We start from the raw sequence: 20,744 nt of genomic DNA, 5'->3' as shown, positions 1-20,744 counted from the left end.
AGGCTGTTCGTGTCCCAGTGTCTAAAAAAACATACTTAGAGATCCAACTCAGTCACCCAGTTCCAGTTAAGGTATGATAATACCCTAAATATATTATGCCTAAGGAATTACGTCTCATATGGATGTAATTCGGAAAGGGAAAACTCAAGCAGTTAGTTCACATTACTTGAACTTCAAGACAAAATTAATATAACACTCTCAGGATATCCCCAGATGAGTGCAGCCATGCAGTATGTGGCTCCACAGGCACATCTGCATTGTCACACACCACACATTCATCTATTTTCCATGCTGCAATGTAGTGAAATCCTAGGGTCAAAAAAACCCGTACAAAAAAAAGGTGGAGTGGCACACACGGGGGCAAATCATGCCATGGAAAATGAGTCTGGCCGGCCAGAGCCACACTGGCTACCCACCAGGGTCTTAGCAGCAGAATTTCCACTGCTGCAGCTCAAGGAGGCCCCCACAACCCCAGGTAAGGCTGCTGAGGCCAGCCCAGTGCTGGCTGCAGCCTCCTGTACCCTACCCGGGGTAACCTGCTATACATGAGAGGGTGTGTGGCACAAGTGTTCCCTGGGGACAAATAACAGTGGCACAAAGTATGCCATTGCTTCTTGTCCCTGGGGAAACAAACATTCACGCTCATGTGGATGCGTTCTCAATGGGTAAATGCAACAACATATACAAAGCTAATTGTCCTTTTTAGAAGCCAAGATAATAAGTTCACTGAAATTTTGTGGGTACTTGCAACAATTTAAAGCCATGTCATTCTCCTCTTGAGTTCTTTGCCATTCTCCATTTCCTTGCTCCCTTTCTTCTGATTACTTTATTTTATATATATTTTTATATTTATAAGTTTCTAACATCAGAAAGAAAGAAAATAATGATGTAAACAACCACTGGTAAGCCTCCTTTTACAGGCTTACATATATAATAGAAGGGTTCCCCTGTGTCATTCTGATTAATGTGAGCACATAATATCTGAACCAAAACAGTCGTTTTGTACACTCACAACCCACTCTAAACTCAGTAAAATCTCAGGTTCAGAGATCATTCCTATACTTAGATAAAACTTAGATAAATGTCCTTAACTCATCACTATAATCTGATATGTAGCTTTATATACCTCTTGCTCGCCAACAATACTCCAGCTACTTGATTGACTCTGGAGGGCACTAAGATTAGTACAAGAAAGGTTTAATAATAAGACACTGAGTCTACTCAGGCTTTTTAGTGAAGCAATCAGGAAGCATGAAACAAATTGTCTTTCAGTACAAATCTAATGCGAACTGATGGCTACATAATATCTGATGTGAAAAATCACTGGTATAACTCTTAAACTAAAAACCAGATCCAAAAAAGCAATGAAGCATCTAAAGTGGAACTCAGGCAGAATTTAGACACCTACATTCAGAATTACAATGCTGAACAACCTTTATCAGCTGTGTCCTGATACAGACCTGTCTAACTTTCAGGCAGTTGGGGGCCACATACCTCAAGGGGTAACTGCCTTCTCTCAGCTACGCCCCACAATGCAGGCTGCCCAGCATCCCTGCAAACCCTCACAGCAAGGCAGCCTGGCTTCCCCCCACCACTTACAGAGTACACCCCCACTTCCTAGACACATATGCCGTGCAGGTAGCTTTCCCCAACAGCACAGGCAGTTCAGCCCAGCCCCCACTGCCATGTATGTAGCACCTTCCCTCTCCTGGACACTCACACTAACCACCTTCAGTACAAGAAGCCCAGTTTCCTCCTCCATCATGAGCACAGCTCAGACACTAAACCCCCTCCAGGATGCTGGGGCAGAAGCAATTGAGAGCGGGGAGTGGCAGCAGAATGGAAACCCATGAGCCACATGCTAATCCTTTGGGGGCCACATGCAGCTCACAGACTTCTAGTTGGATAGCACTGATATAATGCATAAACACCTCACCTTTTGATATTATCGTTCTTTGGGCATCTTCTTCCATTTGTGCCCACACCTCATCATGACATGGCTAAGTAGCTGAGTAATTAATTCTTACATGAGCCTTGCTTAGATCTGGAAATGAGGTAATAGGAAACAGGGCCAAAAAAGACCTTACAGGATCATCTAGTCCAGGTCCCTGCTCAAGGCAGCAGCATCCCTGACTAAACCTTTCCAACCAAGTGTCTGCCTAACTTGCTCTTAAATGTTTTCAAGGATGAAGATTACAGTTTCCTTAAGTAGCCTGTACCAATGCTTGATCACTCTCGTAGTCAGAAAATTCTTTCTAATCTGTAGCCTATATTTTCTCTGCTTCAGGTCAAAGGTATTGCTCCTAGACTTATCCACTACAGCCACAGAAAAAAAATCCATCTTGGTGGGATCCTACCCATGACTGGGCAGTGGACATTGAGGGCTACAGGCTGTACAGACAGGACAGAGTGGGGAAAAAAGAGGGAGGGGTGTTGCTCTCTATTTTAAGGAGCAATATGCATCTTCCATAGTTAAATTGGACCAGGAAGAAGGACAAATTGAGGTACTTTGGATCAGATTACAAGGGGGTCGGGGTGAAAAGGACTTGGTAGTGGGGTCTACTACAGACCTCCACACCAGGGGGATGGGTTGGATCTAGAATTCTCAAGACAGCTCTCAGAGGCAGCACACTCAAAGGACCTGGTCATCATGGGTGACTTTAACTTCCCAGACATCTGCTGGGAGAAAAAGGCAGCCAGGTCTGCCCATTCATGAAAATTTCTAACCTTCTTACAGGACCTTCACCTATCACAGGAGGTATGTGTTCCCACTAGGGGAAATGCCTTACTAGACTTGGTAGTGGCCACAGGGGATGGCTTGGTGGGGGATCTGCAGGTTCAAGGTAACCTATGGGATAATGATCACCTATTGATAGGGTTCACTATCTGGAGAAAAGTGGGGAAGAAAGCTAGTAGGGCTGAAGTGATAGACTTCAGGAAGGCCAACTTCAACAAGCTCAGGAGATTAGTTAGGGAGGGACTGGCTGGTAAAAGCCTTGGAGAGATGGGAGTCCAGAAAGGGTGGGCATTTCTTAAGGGACTAATCCTGCAGGAACAGAAAAAGATCACCCCAGTACACATAAAAGGGGGCAAAAAAGCTGGGGAGGGGTAGGAGGGGAAGGGGGCCAGCAAGAAATAGGGGATACCCTGACAGGCACCCTGGTAAACATTGAAACTAGAAATAATGACTAAAAACTGGAAGAGAGCAAATTCAGATTGGACATCAGGAAAAAATTCTTTACAGTGAGGGTTGCCAAAATACACAATACGCTGCTAAGGGAGGTGGTGCTGTCCCCTTCCCTGGAAGTATTTAAAAGGAGATTGGACAGACACCTGACTGGGATCATCTGACAGCAGCATTCATTCCTGTGCAGGGCAGGGGGTTGGACTCAATGATCTAATAGGTCCCTTCTGACCCTAACATCTATGAAACTATGAAACAAATATCAGACCCATAATAGACCCTTGAGGAACTGCGCTTGATACCTCCTCTCAATTAGACATTGAGCCATTGATGATTACTCCTTGAGTATGATGATCCAAACAGTTATGCATCTATGTTACAGTACTTTCATCTAGTTTATATTTTCCTTAACTTATTAATGATAATATTGTAGGATAGAGTGCCAAAAGCCTTGCTAAACCACATCCATGGCTCTCTCCACATCCACAGGACCTTTCACCTTATCATAGAAGGAGATCAGGTTGGTCAAGCATGACTTACTCTTGGTGAATCAATTCTGGCTGTTCCTAATCAACTTGTTCTAGCTGCTTCACAATAAATCCCTTGGTAACTTGTTTCATGATATTTCCAGGTCCAACTGACTGGTCTGTAGTTTCCCAGATTCTTCCTTATCTCTTTCTTAAAGATGGGCACTATTTTGTGGTTTGGGCTTCTCTCTCTTAAGGGGATGATTCTATGGGAATGCTCTGAGACCACCTAACAAATCAGGCTCCACACAATGCTGCCACTTTCTTTTAGCACACAATTGGAGAAAAAAAAAGTGTTTCTTTTTATACAATAGCTCACCCATGAAGTAGAAAAAGCTTCAACACATGGGCTGAGAGTGGTCTTAGCTACGAATACCCTCTGGATAAATGCTTATCATTTGCTCACTGGAAATGTGTGCTTGAATCCCACAGGTAGAGGAAATAATTGACCCAGGATGTAAGAGACCTGAGTTGAGTGCTGTAATAATTGAGCTTATCCACCACCATTCTCACCCTTACCTGTGCTTTTAAAAAAGGAAGGTAGCAACTCCTGCAACATTTGCCTAAAGCCTCATATTTGAGGCATGTTTATAGAATATCTGAAAGGTCAATTACCTCAAATGAGAGAGATGGATAGGCATTTAGGCCTGTGAGAAGTGGCTAGTATTCGCTTCAGATTCGGCTGATTCAGGGGACAGTGATTCAGTCCTAAATTGTCCTAAATTGATTCAGTCAAATCTAATTCAGAGATTCAACCACTGTCAAATTGGCCAAATCTCTGAATTGAACAGGCCCCATCCCCCGCCCACTCTCCCAGTCCTGTCAATGGCTGCCCCACCCTGCCCCAGCACCTGGCTTTTTAATAAAAAGCCCGGCACTCACCGGTGCTGCCACACTAGATGCTGACATGCTGATTAGGTCACCTGTGCACATATGTTACATTTTGACACTCATGAATGGCATGAACGTGCTCATTTTTCTCTTTTTTCTTTTTGGAACAGCAATCAGATTTAGCACACTGTTAATTTCTGAGGTCTTGTTACACCATCTTGCTTACTTAAGTAGTGGCATGTAAGTCTGATACAAGAGGCAGGATTTTTATAGATGATATTTTTTTTGGACCAAGTACTGTATATGGTTGGGATAGATTTAGACATGGAACATCACAGCTACAATATCGATCCAACACTTGTAAGACTGATGCAGGGGCACTGTTCATCCTCAGCCTATCTTCTCATTTGTAATCAGAATCCACCTATTCATATGGGTTTTTTTTTTCCCAATAATAATTAGTTCATTATTATGGTTGTTAAAATAATTCCCAACTTGATTCCCTCCAGATGAAAGAGCTAATATTTTAAGTATATGCATGCAACACCTCATAGGTTTTAATACTTCCCTGCTCCAAATGTTCCCTTGTGCACTTTGCTACATATTTTACTGCTTGATGAAATAAGATGAGAGGCTCGTTTGGGCAATCTAGTAAAGATGTCTTGAAAGAATTTACCTTAAGGGGAACTGAGATTTACCATTATTTATTAACTAGAAAATTGCCCATCATGAATGGGGGGAGGGGTGGGTAGGGATGGAGCACCACCTTTCAGCGCCTCACAGTGTTGCCATTCCACCTCCCCGTATGCCCTTCCTACCTCCAGCAATCCTCCCCACCCCCACATACAGCCCTGTGCACCCCCCTTACCCCCATGCCCTCCCCACTTCCCACCTCTGTCCCTGTGCACCCCTCCTCCCCCCACCCCCTGCTGCTGTGCCACTGCTGGCTCCCAGGAACAGCGGGGAAGGGAGGTTGTACACAGCAGTGGCCACCGACAACAGCAGCATGCAACATTTCCCCCTCCCTTCTTCCCCTCCCCCTCTTTCCTCCTTCCCTGCCTCCTCCCTCTCTTTGCCAGCTGTTGTCAGAGCCGGGCGGTGGCAGTGGAGGCAGCAGAGCAGGGGTCACAGCAGCAGCAGGGGGGGCGCTGTCACCAGAAACCTCCACTTCCCCTTCCCACTCCTCTCCCTTCCTCCCCTCTTCCCTGGCCAGCTGTTGTTGGAGGAGGAGCAGGGTGCAGAGGGTCCCTCCCTCCCTCCCCTCTGTCCGTAACACTCTGGGCTCTCACAGCAAATTAGCGTGCACCTTCTCAGCAGTGCATGCACAGTTGGCCCACAGCATTGCAGACAGAGACAGATTAAGGCTTTTATTATATTAGAATTTATAACATCATCACAATGTCAGTCATACTTAATAGGTAACATGTGATCACAAATCTACTAGCTTTACTGCTCATAATTTCTTTTGTTTAGACTAGATGGGCCAACAGTTAGGGTGGCCAAAATCTGGAACCAACTTCCCAGGGAAGTGGTCCTCGCCCCTACCTTGGGCTTATTCAAGAGGAGGTTGGACGGTCACCTGTCTGGGGTCTTGTGAACCCAGCATTCATTCCTGCCTGTGGCAGGGGGTCAGGGTAGATGATCTGTTCAGGTCCCTCCTGACCCTAGCTACTATGAAACTATGAAATTAGGTCCATCACAAATCTCTATCACAAATTAAGTAAAATTTGTGTGTCTTAATATTTGGAAAGGCCTCACAAGTTGCTTATGGTTATCCCTTCATTGGCATATGAATTAGAACATCTGGGAAAAGATAATGCATAAAGAAAAACATAAATTCATCTGTCAACATTTGGGTCTATAATAAGGTGATAGCACTAATCTTTACTCTAGATTTAAAGGAGGGGGTCACTAAATCCACAGCAGATAAATAACAGGAATGTTTTGGGGCAGTCTTTGCCAGTGGCCAGTTGTACTGTAAGCAACTTCTCCTGAATTATGCCACTCTTAAACCACAGTCTAGGGGGGGAGATATCTCCCATTTCACTGTTTAAAGGATATTCTGAGGCTGGGGACTGGGCTCACCTCTAATACATGCTTTTCTTCCTGAAGACAATAACGGTCTTTCCATCAAAGACCATCAGTCAGTAGAGTGATACCTCAGTTTATATCAGATGAGTGTCTGGTTCACAATCCCTGTAAAAACAAATAAGCAACAAAAAAAAAAAACTCCCTCTGTTTATAAAGCTCTTTTATGTTTCCAGATGAAAGACGTTTACATGGGTAGCATATGATTATTGCTATTAAAAAGATAAATATTCTTCAACAAATCAGAAATATATGGTTACAGTATATTCACCTCACACAGGAAGCAGAAAAGCTTTTCTGCTTAAGAAACTGATTGATTTGCATAAAGAAGAAAAATCATCCAATTTTCATGACAAATATAATTCTTTGTACTAATGCTATTTCAAGGTAGAGAAGCATTGATTCTTACACAGCATTTTGTTGTCTCTTATAGAAAATGTAGAAGGTGTTAACTTATTTGCTTCTTGGCTAATCCAACCTGTCCTTGTAGACTCTTCTAAAAAGGAGTGGGGAAAAATATTGTAAAAATCTTTTCTGACCCATAATTCAAGGTTAATGTTTATTCTCCCTCTGTAAAAAAAACCCCAGCATGTAGAAGACTACTTTTTGGTATTTTAGCAAGAAAAATCTTCCTCCTGCCCTAGTGACAGAACCTGCAGTAACAGTAGCAATAATTTAAGATAGTCTTGGCAAGACACAGCCCACCTGCCATTTCCCATCCAGAATTGAGCACAGCCTGCAGGATGCCAAGACATTGTGTTCACAAAATTCATAATATTACTTTAAGTTTTTTGAACTGCTATCAGCTCCTCCAGTTGTTGTCTTTTTCTTCTTCTTAGCCACCACTGTATACCCAAAACTTCTACTCATTTAGGACTTAATCCAGCATGGTACTATGCTCTCAGACATTGAACCAGAAAACCACTCAAGTATATACTTAACTTTAAACACATAAATAATAGGACTGTGCAAAACAGCACCATTTCATTGCAATTTCTGTTTTGCCATTTCAAAGGGACAGTGTTTCATTTTGCTGTTTCAAAGCACTGTTTCATTACATTTCATTGAAACCGTTTTGCTGTTTCAATGCTGTTTCGATGGTGTTTTGACACGTTTTGACATTTCACCCATAAACTATAATGGGAAATCACAAAAATGCCTATAACTTTGTCATTTCTTGTCTGATTCAGATGAAAATTGCAGAGTTGGTAGCACCTTCTGAGGGCATGATGCCTACCAAGTTTCAAGTAGATAGGTGTAGGGTTTTTGTGAAACTGCACCTCAAACTGTTCAAAGCAAAACCAATATCACCTGCTGGAAGCAGCAGCCTGCTGTTATCCCTCATGCAGATCCGGGGGGTCCGCTCCCTCAGGAGGAGTTTTGCACAGCTCCACAGCCCTCCCAGGGAGTACAGGCCCCTGGATCTGCATGTGGGATGACAGCAAGCGGCCACTGCTGGCTGGGGCTAGTGCCAGCACTGGATTCTTCCTAGTGCTTGGTGTGGGCTGCGCTGAGAAGACTCAGGTGCTGGCGCAGGCCCCAGCCTGCAGCAGCAGCATGCTGTCATCCACATGTTCTACAGCCAGTGAGTGCAGAGCTTTTAAAAAAGAAAAAGCCCCATACTCACTGGCTCTGGCAGTGGCAATAGGGGCCTTGAGGGCTAATGGCAGAGTCCCCCCATGCAGCACGGGGCAATTGGGATCTCCCCCCTCACCTGGCACCTATGTAACAACTGCACTATTGTGCAGGTGCAGCACAGCTTGGCAGGGTGCCACATGCCATCCTGGACCTGGGGTGACTCCTTGTGTCAGCTGCAGCTCCCAGTTCATTCCCTAGCTCTCTGATTATTTCCTCCAGCTCTTACCAGGAGGTGTGGCCCTCAGATCTGTGCAAGGGATTTTAGCAGGCTGCTACTGCTAATTAAGCAAATAGCTCAGAGCCCCCACCATCCCCAGCTGGCAATGGCAACCTGCTATCATCCTGCATCATCTAGGGGCCTGCACCCCCCAGGAACAGCTGAGGAAAGTGATCAGAGAGCTCTAGAATTGAACTGGGAACTAGGGGAATGTTTAGGGACCCAAACATTCCCCCAGCTCCTCGCTCAATTCCCCATCTCCCTGCTTGGTTCCCCAGCCCCCGATTTGATTCCCAAACTCCTGGTTTGATTTCCCATCTCCTGGTTGATTTTTCAGCCCCAGAGTCAATTCTCCAGCCCTTTGTTTGATTCCTCAACCCCCCCAATTCGATTTCCCAGCTCTTTGATCATTTCTCCAGGCCCCTGGATCTGCATGCTAGGTTTTAGCAGGCTGCTGCTGCAGGGTGGGGCCAGTGGCAGTGCTGAGTGGCTGAAACCCTGTGCACAGATCAGGGGCCTGCTCCCCCTGGGAAGAGCTGGGGAAATTATCAGACAGCTGGGGAATTGAAGTGGGAGGTAGATGTCAGTATTAGAGCAGTCTTTCCCCTTCTTCTCCCTCCCTCTCCTTAGTTTCTATTTAGCTGCAAGCAACCCGGCTTCAAAACTTGAAAGATTTTGAAACTTTTGAAATATTTTGAGTGCCCTTGTTTTGTTTCGAACCTGTTTCAAAGCCTTTCATTTTGTTTTGATTCCGTAGTTTCAAACTTGAAATGAGTCAAAACAGCTTCAAAATGAAACACCCATCAAAATTTTGCACAATCTTAATAAATAATCCCATTACCTAGTCATTACTGACTCTCTGGGCACATCTACATAAGATGCTTTACTGCATAATAGACTTGCTTACTGTGCAGGAAACCATCACCATCTACATGTTCACTTACAAACACAGGCCTAAACCATATAATATCCATATGAAACAATAAAAATCAACACACAAATGATAATAATATGATGTACAACAGTAAGAATCAATACAAACCTAATAATTATACAATATAAAACAGTGGATATCCGAAACCAAAAACTTGCTACCAAAATAAAAATGTTAAAGCTTATCCTGAGTCTGAGCTTGCTTATGCTTGTCTATAGGGGAGAGAGAGGAGAGAGATGTGTATTAAAAAAAGAAAAACTGGGTGTTTTGCTACAGTATGTGTGTGAATTAGTGAATACACACATATATAGATATCATTGTGTATGTATAGTATATGAATTAGTAATCCATATATGTATATTGGATATGCAGGTGTTGGTAACTGATTCTGTCTACATTTGGTGTGTGTAGCATGAATGGGCTTAAACTGGTGATAAGGGTTCATGAACCTAGACTGGTTATTATGAACATGTGTGTATCTGAGTTGCTAGTTTGAGTGTGTATGCCTAGTAGGGGTTTATGCACCTAGTGAGTATATGTTTGCTTATTGGATTTTTGTGTGTGCATGTGCAATTGTACACCATGCCCTCCTGTCTAACAGCGTAATATTGAGATCCTGAGTGTTGGTCTGACCCCCCAGGGTGGCAGTGGATCTGGCATTGTGACATCCTCCAGCCATTTCTCTGAGTCTCTTGATCTGCCTCCTCTCTCGTCCTGCCCCTTTTTCCAAGCAGACCTTCCTTAGCAAACTCCCTGTAAGCTAGCCTGTTCACCAGTCCTTTGTCCTGAAAGGTTCCCTTTTCCTTGTTAACTTGCTTCCTCCCACCATGCTTACAGTGAAGGAAAGAGAGAGAGAGTTTCCAGGCAAACTCCCTAGTGAAGTCCCCCTCACTCAGGACTTTAGCTAACCAAGGGGCTTAAATATTGATCTAACTGCAGAGCTTTAGCTACTTACACTAAATATATATAGGTTAGCTACTCTTAATTAAAGAAAGAGTTTACCTTAAAAGCACCCATTCAAAGAGGGGGTGGCAAACTGACCTGCAAACTAGCTTACAAACTGCTCTGTTTGTTACCCCTGTTTGCTCATCAATACATGACTTCTTAAGAGGATCACTAATGTACTCATCTCAAATCATACATTTGAAAAATAACACTCCTAATCTGCAATTATTGTATGACTTGGAAAAAGTAGAAGTCATATTAGTTTTCTTTTTCCTTAACATTGGGCTGCTATATCACATTGTTCTCCTTTTAGGTTTGTATATTAAGAATTATACTTTTAAATACAAGAAGAAATGAATATCTACACTCTTTTCCTGTCAAAAGTGAAGACAACAATGAGTACTGACTAAGAGCAAGGCAGACAGCTTCACAAGACTGCTGAAGAGCATTTTACAGCAGCAGAGTTATCTAAAATTATTATGTAAATTTCCACATCTTTTCATATACTTAAGACAACCATATACAACTGTGTTTGTTTAAACATTTCAAGTTCACATGGAAGGCCACTGTCTAGAAGGCAAAAAAAGAATAGCTTCTCAACACTTTCAGTTGCTGGATGAATGATTACTATTAGTCATTTTGTGCTAGATGAAATCTTTTCTGTAATATTAAATATTCCCTCTGAGAAATTCTAAAGACCTTATACAGATGCCCATGGGGTATTTACAGATATTATATGGCTTTTGAAGAAAACTGCATGTCAGAATTTAGTTTCCTTTAGATCTATCTCTAACAAGAAATAGAAAGATGCCAACTCTGTATTTGATTTTAATAGATGTATTTAAGGCCAATGTGGTCTGACTATTTAGAACTCTAGAGGAGGGGGGAAATGGGAAAGAGAGAAGTAAATCATCTTAAAAGTACAGAAGCCTAGGAATAAAATCTATTTGTCCATCTCTCGGAGTGATCATATTTTTCTTCCCAGTCAAAAAAAGCCCTGACTCCTCTAGTGATATATTGCAAGGCTACTTTAATTACAATTTACTTTGATCCTTGGTATTTAAAATAATGATCATAAAAGATCTTGGATATTGGTTTGGCATAAATCTCAAAACACTTTTTAGATCCTTAAAGCTCAAGACCTGAATAGTTTCATTCTTTAGCTGACTGTGAAGATAGCTTTTTTTTCTTTTTACAATTACCATATTTTAATTCTCTTTCAGCAGTGTTGTTACCACATCTTTATGGTTACTGTCATGGGATGTTACTATGTATGTGACATCATAAGCAGGGATGCAAGTTTTCTATTCATCATGGAAATATCTGGTAAAACCTTGATGTTCTCATTTTAAAGAACCCCCCTCTCTCCCCAGATTTTCTCCTTTAAACGGAGGAAAACACAGGAAACGGTAGGTTTCCCTTTGCAGGCTGATGGAGTTCCAGCCTGCAAGGGGCTGTGGGAAGTGAGAGAAGGGCAATCAACAGAGGGTGCCATGTCCACATGTACCCTTGCATATAGCCACCTGGAGAGCAGCTCCCCACAGGTAAGTCTGGCAGCAGGGTGGAGGGGAGGGTGGAATTGAGGCCCTGCTAGTGAGGGAGAGAGTGTTGGAGGGAGTTGGGTAGGTCTGGGGCTGCTGCCTAGCCAGGGCGGTGCATGGGACTTAGAGTCCAGGGCTGGAATGTGCAGATGTAGGGCCCAGGTGAGGAGTGGGACAAGGCTGAGGTCAGCTCATTCAGAGGGGGGATGGTTCCCCACAACTGTGTGCACACCCAAGGGAGGCGTGGGAGCTATGTGCCCCCCAGATTTGTGTATGAGGCAGGGGAGGATGCAGGCTTCCCACTGTAGGTGTAGGCTCTCTGCACTGCTGCCCTCCCCTCAGAGCTTCCATGTACCAGTGGGAAGGTCCCAGCGTGGCAGGGCAGAATGGGGGGTGAGCTTGGTCGGACTGCTGTGAGCCCCATGTCTCCATGATGGGGTGCCCCCTGACCATGCAGCAGCAGTGGGGGTGGCAGCACAGGGTGGTTCCCCTTACTGTTCCTATGCAGGCAGGGGGAACCTTGCCATGGCAGTGCAGAGTTCCCAGCAGCAGCAACAAGCTTCCCTGCATGGTTCCACTCTGTCCTGCCATGCCAGGTCCTACCCGTTGGGCTGTGGAGGCCCTGGACTGAGGACATCAGGGTGAGGAGCCCTGAGGCCACAGTGGGTAGCCTACACCCACCCCCACCATGGGCTCTGCTCCAGCCATGCCACACATGGGAGATTTTATAGATTTCATAGACATTAGGGCTGGAAGGGACCTGGGAAGATCACTGAGTCCAGCTCCCTGCCCAAAGGTCAGGAAGTCAGCAGGGGTCATAGGATCCCAGAAAGATAGACATCCAAATGTCTCTTGAAGGCCTTCAAAGTAGGTTCTTGAAATACCTCCAGCGGCAATCTATTCCAAACCTTGGGGGCTTGGACAGTAAAGAAGTTCTTCCTTATGCCCAGCCTGAAATGGTCATGGAGGAGGTTGTGACTATTTAATATTTTCATCCTTTGGGGTGCTCTTGTGAACAGATGTTCCCCCAGATCCTGATGAGCACCCCTGATAAACTTATAGGTGGTCACCAGATCACCCCTGAGCCTGCACTTTTCCAGGCTGAAGAGTCCCATAGCTCTTAGCCTCTCATCGTAAGGTCTGTTTTCCTGACCTCTTATCATGCGTTTGGCTCTCCTCTGGACTGTCTCATACTTCTCCATGTCCCTTTTGAATTATGGAGCCCAAAACTGGATGCAGTACTCCAGCTGTGGCCTCACCAGTGCTGAGTACAATGGAAGAATGATGTCCTGGGATTTGCTCAAGAAGCATCTATGGATGCAAGCCAGCATTTTGCTTGCTTTACTAGCTGCAGTATCACAATGAAGGCTCATGTTCATCTTGTGGTCAATCATGACCCCTAAGTCCCTTTTGTCTGAAGTGCTGGCCAGTGGAGCACTGCTGAGTCTATAAGCATGCTGTGCGTTTTTCCTCCCAAGGTGGAGAACTTTGCATTTTTAGGTGTTAAATGCCATCAGGTTCTCATCTGCCCTTTTCTTGAGCCTGTTGAGGTCAAACTGGATTTCCCTCCTGTCCTTAGGTGTGGATGCTTTACCCCAAAGTTTGGTGTTGTCAGCGAACTTGGCCAGTCCACTTCTGACACCAATGTTCACATCATTAATGAAGATGCTAAACAATATAGGCCCAAGGAGAGAGCTTTGAGGGACCCCACTGGTCACAGGGCAGAGATGGGGAGTGGAGCTCAGTGTTCTGCTGTGCCACACTTGCTGCCACCTCTCACATGTGGCAGTTGGGGCTTGGGTGATGCTGTGGGGGATGGGGGTTAGCTCTGGCAGCTGGGGGTCCCCTCTGGCAGGGCTAGGAGGGGTGGGGGACTGTGGGTGGGGAGAACAAGGCAACAGCAGGGCTGGAGGTCAGGACTGAGGATTAATGGCATGGGCAAGGCACTGGCGTATCAAAGCTTCTCAGCATCACAAAGGAGTGGGGGTGGGCGGGCAGTCACAGCTAGACCTGTGTCCTGGTGAAGTAGGTAGGGAGAGTTCTGATTTTCCATGATAAAAAACCCAAAATATTTATAGGTGTTTAGAATTTATTTTATTATAGTGATTGAGGCATTAGTAGGCTTCCAAACTGCTTTCAAATTGTAACTGTATTAATAAAATATTGTGTTCAATAGATATCTATCGCTATTTAGATTATACAAACACACACACACACATATATATATATTCTCTGATTAAAAAGCCCCAAATCCATATTTTTCTGTGATTAAAATGAAACACCACTATTTATCTATCTGCAGCACTGCTAGATTAGCTAGATAACTAGATAGCTAGATGTGTTTCATTTTAATCACAGAAAAAATATGGATTTGGGGCTTTTTAAAATCAGAGAATTTGTGTTTTATCAGAGAATATGTGATTTTTAAACAGAGAAAACCAGGATCCCTGATCATAAGGGACAGAAGAGAATTTTCCAGTAAGGCTCAAAACAGTTCAGTAACACTATTAAGTTCTTCATTTTTAGCATGCAGAACATGTGCACTATTGTATTTATTACTTGTCACCATAGTCCCTTGGACTGGTTAAATTATATTCTTCCATTGGGTAGTACAAAGGTAATTCTGTTACCATATGTTGTGCCAAAGAGTTCATGCTGTGACAGGGTGCATTACAGATAATGCTTGTCTAGGTGATGCCTATTCCTCATCTACAGAAATGTCACCCCTCAAAGGTGCTAAACAATCTAAAATAAAACAGAAGCTTCAGTGAGATGTTTACCCGAGACTCAAATTCTCATTTAAAAAGAAAAGGAAAACAATAACCCAAGCTCTCTTTAGGTTGTGTTGACTACCACTCTTAAGCCTTTCTCAAATTTTCTCTGTCTATACTTAAACAAATTCTTCATGGCAAACACAGACACAATGTAAAAAGTTATTATTATATGCTGTCTATTCAGTGGTCTCTGCAAAAAACAGTTTTAGATGATAGGTCCTCAACATGAAAATCATCATCACAAATTCCCGGGCTTGATCTCACCTGAATGAAGAGTGTTGTATGTATGACTACAAGATGCCACAAGAGAAGAGGACACAAGGTACATGGAAGCTATGGGTGTCCTTGGATGGGTAAAGTCATTCCTGTAAGTATATGTCTGAGAAGATGAAAAAAATATATAGCTAAGCATCTTTTATTAGACCAACTTAAGAAGTTAGGGGAAAATTAGCTACTTTTTTCCAACCATTTAAGTTGGTCTAATAAGAGATATCAGATTCACCCAAAGAACCCTGTCTGCCTAGGTCCTTAGACCAACATGGCTACAACCTACACCTCTATAGATAAGCATTTCATTTATATATAGAAGGTGATGCTTATGACGCCATGCTCAATTTATTTGATTTTTTTTTTTTATATCTTAGCAAAAAAGGAATGGATTTGACTCATGTCTGCTTAGGGGAAGATGACTCTTCTTGGGCTAGGGACAGTCATTCAAAAAGCCTGAGCCTGAATTGATTCAATCTTTTCAGGTTAGTCTAACCTGGCTAAATTAAATCAGTTTTGTAACCAGATAGACATCTGAGAAATGCAAGCACATGCCTGCAGTGGCTCAGGCTAGAAGCCAGGGGACACTAGAGCAGCCCTCCCTTCCATCCACAGTATGGAGCTAAGGTGGGGGGGGGGGGGCTGGCCAGGCTCTGGCAGGGTGCTGCGATTAGCCCATCAGGGAATTGATAACAGTTTTTATAACCCAATTAAGAAAACAACAGAGGGACAATACCAGCTACTTGTTGATTCTGCCTGTTGATTCAGTACAGACCATAGCCAGCATATAGTCTGCTAGCTAATACACAGACACCTCCTCGGCAAGGCAGAGGAAAGGGGGGGAATTCCTGCTTAGTAGGGAGGGGGACTGGGGGGAGCCCTGCTGTGGAGCAGAGGAAAGGGGCTCCTGCAACTAGGGAGCAGAGAGGAGGGGCCAGTCTGCTATGGAGCAGACCCAGCCCAGAGAGCATGCTGGGAATGTCTGCTTTATATTAAACCAGCAAGGAGTCTGGGAAAGACATTGCATAAACTAATTTGAGCCAAAACAGTTAAGTCTGATACTATATTCAACCAGGTTTGGCTGAAACCAGTTTGAGATATTCTCAAACTAGTGTATGTGCACTGAACATCTATTTTGTTATCGGTTTAAACCAGTTTCTGATTACTTAAACCTGTTTGTGTGTAATTTCTGTCCCTAGCCTTAGTGTTTAACATTACTTGTGCTCTCAAACAATCTCCTCTATTCACTCTGATTCAGTCACTCCTGAAGGACAATGCTTTTGAAGTTCTTGGCTTTTTACCTTTCAAATATATGGAGAATCGAATCTTCCACAAACCTTTAATGACATTTCTTTTAAGAAGTTAAGCACTAAAATGGTTTAGTTACCTTTTCAACCTCCCTAGAGTTTATCCATATGTTACCCTAGATCCCAGTGTCCCTGGCCTTGGTTGTGTTACTTATGTTAAAGTTAAAATTGTGCATGCTCTATAGTGCTCAGGACCAGTTGGTTTGAGAAGGTCTGTACTTTTGAACTACTACCCCACCTAAAAGTTTTGAGCATGCCCATTTGGAGTACATGTTTTGGCACTAAAAATTGCAAGAGACAAGAGATTTGCCTCGTGAGGTAATTAACCTTATGATTGGATGAAGTTTGAAAAATGTATTGAAGGAGTGACAGAAAAGCATGTCTGTTGGTTGAAAGAATGATTGGCATTACCCTTAAGAGTATGATTGGTACAGAAACATGGTGCGATTAGAGGGTTATAAAAGAGCCTGAGCCTGAGGGTCTGGGCATAATTGGTGTGTGACAGGTGATGTATGACTGAAGGTGTAGGTCTGTGTGTGTAAGTATGCAACTAGTGTGATTCATGTGAGAGGAACAGGTGGATGTATTGGTATGAACTGTGGGTTTGGATAAAAATTGTTGATTGTTGAGTGTGTCTTTACTGGGTGTGGGTTCATAGATTCATAGATGTTAGGTTTGGAAGGGACATCAATAGATCATCGAGTCCGACTCCCTGCATAAGCAGGAAAGAGTGCTGGGTCTAGATGACCTCAACTAGATGCTCATCTAACCTCCTCTTGAAGACACCCAGGGTAGGGGAGAGCACCACGTCCCTTGGGAGCCCGTTCCAGACCTTGGCCACTCCAACTGTGAAGAAGTTCTTCCTAATGTCCAATCTAAATCTGCTCTCTGCTAGCTTGTGACCATTGTTTCTTGTAACCCCCGGGGGCGCCTGGGTGAATAAATACTCACCAATTCCCTTCTGTGCCCCCGTGATGAACTTATAGGCAGCCACAAGGTCGCCTCTCAACCGTCTCTTGCGGAGGCTGAAAAGGTCCAGTTTCTCTAGTCTCTCCTCATAGGGCCTGCAGACCAAGCCCTTAACCATACGAGTGGCCCTTCTCTGGACCCTCTCCAGGTTATCTGCATCCCTCTTGAATTGCGGTGCCCAGAATTGCACGCAGTAGTCCAACTGCGGTCTGACCAGCGCCCGATAGAGGGGAAGTATCGCCTCCTTGGACCTATTCGTCATGCATCTGCTGATGCACGATAAAGTGCCATTGGCTTTTTTGATGGCTTCGTCACACTGCTGACTCATGTTCATCTTGGAGTCCACTAGGACTCCAAGATCCCTTTCTAATTCCATGCTACCCAGCAGGTCATTCCCTAGGCTGTAGGTGTGCTGGACATTCTTCCTCCCTAGGTGCAGCACTTTGCATTTCTCCTTGTTGAACTGCATTCTGTTGTTTTCTGCCCACTTGTCCAACCTGTCCAGGTCGGACTGCAGCTGTTCCCTGCCCTCCAGCGTGTCCACTTCTCCCCATAGCTTTGTGTCATCTGCAAACTTGGACAGAGCACACCTCACTCCTTTGTCCAAGTCACTGATGAAGACATTAAAGAGTATCGGTCCAAGGACCGAGCCCTGCGGGACACCACCGCCCACACCCTTCCAGGTCGAAACCGACCCATCCACCACGACTCTCTGGGCGCGACCCTCCAGCAAATTCACCACCCACCGGACTGTGTAGTCATTCACGTCACAGCCTCTTAACTTGTTCACCAGTATGGGGTGGGATACTGTATCGAAGGCCTTCCTGAAGTCTAAGTATACGACATCCAACCCTCCTCCTGTGTCCAGGCATTTCATAACCTGGTCATAAAAAGAAACTAGATTGGTCAGGCACGATCTGCCTGCCACGAACCCGTGCTCATTTCCCCTCAGCATAATTTGTCCTGCCGGGCTCTCACAAATGTGAGCCTTGATAATTTTTTCAAAGACTTTGCCAAGGATGGAGGTGAGACTGACTGGCCTATAGTTGCCCGGGTCCTCCTTCCTCCCTTTTTTGAAAATGGGGACCACGTTGGCCCTTTTCCAGTCCTCCGGGACTTGGCCCATGCGCCACGAGCTTTCAAATATTCCCGCCAGTGGCTCTGCAATGATGTCGGCCAGTGCCTTCAGCACCCTCGGATGGAGCTCATCCGGGCCTGCCGACTTAAAGGCATCCAGTTCTTCCAAATGACTCTGCACCATTTCAGGGTCTACGCATGGAAGTTTGGCGCCTTGCTGCTGCCTCTCTACAACCTCAGTGAGAGACTTGTCGTGCCCCTCGCTTAGGAACACTGAGGCAAAGAACTCATTGAAGAGTTCAGCCTTGTCCCCCCTGTCCGTCACCAATTGTTTCTGCCCATTTAGCAGGGGTCCTATTCCCCCTTGGGCCTTCCTTTTACTCCCTATATATCTAAAAAACAATTTCTTGTTGTCTTTTACTTGGGTTGCCATCCTCAGCTCCATGGTAGCTTTGGCCCGTCTAACTGCCTCCCTACAAGCATGAGCAGAGGAGGTATATTCATCTTTGGTGATCTCTCCCTGTTTCCACTTTTTATGTGCTCCCCTTTTGTCCCTTAGGCTGCTATGGATTTCTCTGGTCAGCCAGGGAAGCCTCCTGGCCCCTTTCCCTCGCTCGGGGATCGTCTTGCATTGTGCCCGAAGGATCGTTTCCTTAAGGCACAGCCACCCTTCTTGGGCTCCCATCTCTTCAAATCTCCTACTCTGCAGTACGTCCTTGACTAATCACCTGAGTTCATTGAAATCAGCTTTCCTAAAGTCTAGCACTTTCATCCTACTTGTTACCTTACCCACTCGTCGTCTTATGGTGAATTCTATTATTAGGTGATCACTGTCCCCCAGATGGCTACTGATCTGGAGGTCCGCTACCATGTCATCTCCCGTTGCCAATACCAGATCCAGTATGGCATTCCCCCTAGTGGGACCATGTACCTCCTGAGTCAGGTGGAGGTCCTGTACACAGGTTAGAAACCTGCATGAGCGGTGGGACTTTGCTGTCTGTGACTCCCAGCAGATGTCCGGGTAGTTTAGGTCCCCCATGACTACCGCCTCTTTAGCTTTTATGGTCTCCGAGAGTTGCCTCAGGAGCCCCGCATCTATTTCTTCCCCTTGGTGTGGGGGTCTGTAGCAGACCCCTACCACCAAATCCCTTTCTCCTTGCCCCCCCATGTAGCCTAACCCACAATCCTTCTACTTCCTCATCCTTGGATTCCGTCTTGATGAGGGTTGATGTATAATGCTCACTGACAGAGCGCAACCCCTCCCCCTTTCTTCCCCACCCTGTCCTTTCTGTACAAGCTATAACCCTCAATATATACCCCCCAGTCATGGGATGAATCCCACCAGGTTTCCGTTAGCCCCACTAAATCATGTGTTTAGTGCAAGCAGGAGTGCTAGTTCATCCTGCTTGTTTCCCATGCTCCTAGCTTTAGTATATAGGCACTTGAGCCCTGCGACTGGTGCCTTTGCTGCCCCCCCACTCCGAGTCCCAAGGGGCCCTTTGATTCTTACCCTCTCATTTCTTACCTGTGCTGTAATGCTGGCCTCCCCATGGCTTTCAGGTTCCCAATGCTCTCTTTCTTCAGGCTGGGCTGTCCTTGTGGGTGCCACATGGTTTGGTGGTCCACAGCTTCCCCCGCCCTCGTCTTCCCCTCCCCCCGGCGAGCCTAGTTTAAAGCCCGCCGGAGGAGATCCGCCAACCTAGAAGAAAACACACGCTTACCTTTGGGGAACAGGTGAAGCCCATCCCAGCTGAGCATCTCCCTCATCGTGATGTGCGGGTCATTGTCCAGGAAGCCGAAGCCTGCCTCGAGACACCACTGCCGGAGCCGCCAGTTGGTCTCTCAGATACAGTTCTCCTGCCGTCTTCCATGTCCGTTCACTGGTAGGATGGAAGAGAATACCACCTGTGCACCGAACTCCTTCAGCACGCCGCCCAGAGCACTGTGGTCCACAATAATGCTGCCCCCTATCTGGGGCTCACTGTGCCCACACTGGGGCTCCTTAATAATGCTTCCCCCTATCTGGGGCTCACCGTGCCCAGCTTAGGGGGCAGCATTATTGGGAAGCCCATCTGTGGCTCACTGTGCCCAACTTGGGCTTTCCAATAATGCTGCCCCCTATCTGGGGCTCACCACGCCCGCACTGGGGCTTCTCAATAGTGCCCTCTTTCTGGGCTGGGGTCTATGTACCCCATACGCTGTGCCTGTACTGACGCTGGGGTCCCTATGCTACTGTGGGTTCCCTATGAGGCCTCCTCCAACCCCTAATAGCCTCACCCAAACCACCGGTGTATCAAACAGCAACATAAACTCGAGCCTCCTGGCTATAACTTAAACATAAGCTGCCTGGCTATGACAACATTGCTCAAGCATCTTAGGGCTGCCATAAGCTGTACCTGCAGTCAGGCTTCTCCCTACACCCTGGCTTAGGGAACTCCTGCCTCT

The sequence above is a fragment of the Alligator mississippiensis genome, chromosome 8 (genome assembly GCF_030867095.1).
Source record: "Alligator mississippiensis isolate rAllMis1 chromosome 8, rAllMis1, whole genome shotgun sequence".
Classification (NCBI taxonomy): Eukaryota; Metazoa; Chordata; order Crocodylia; family Alligatoridae; genus Alligator; species Alligator mississippiensis.
This window is presented reverse-complemented; position numbering follows the sequence as displayed.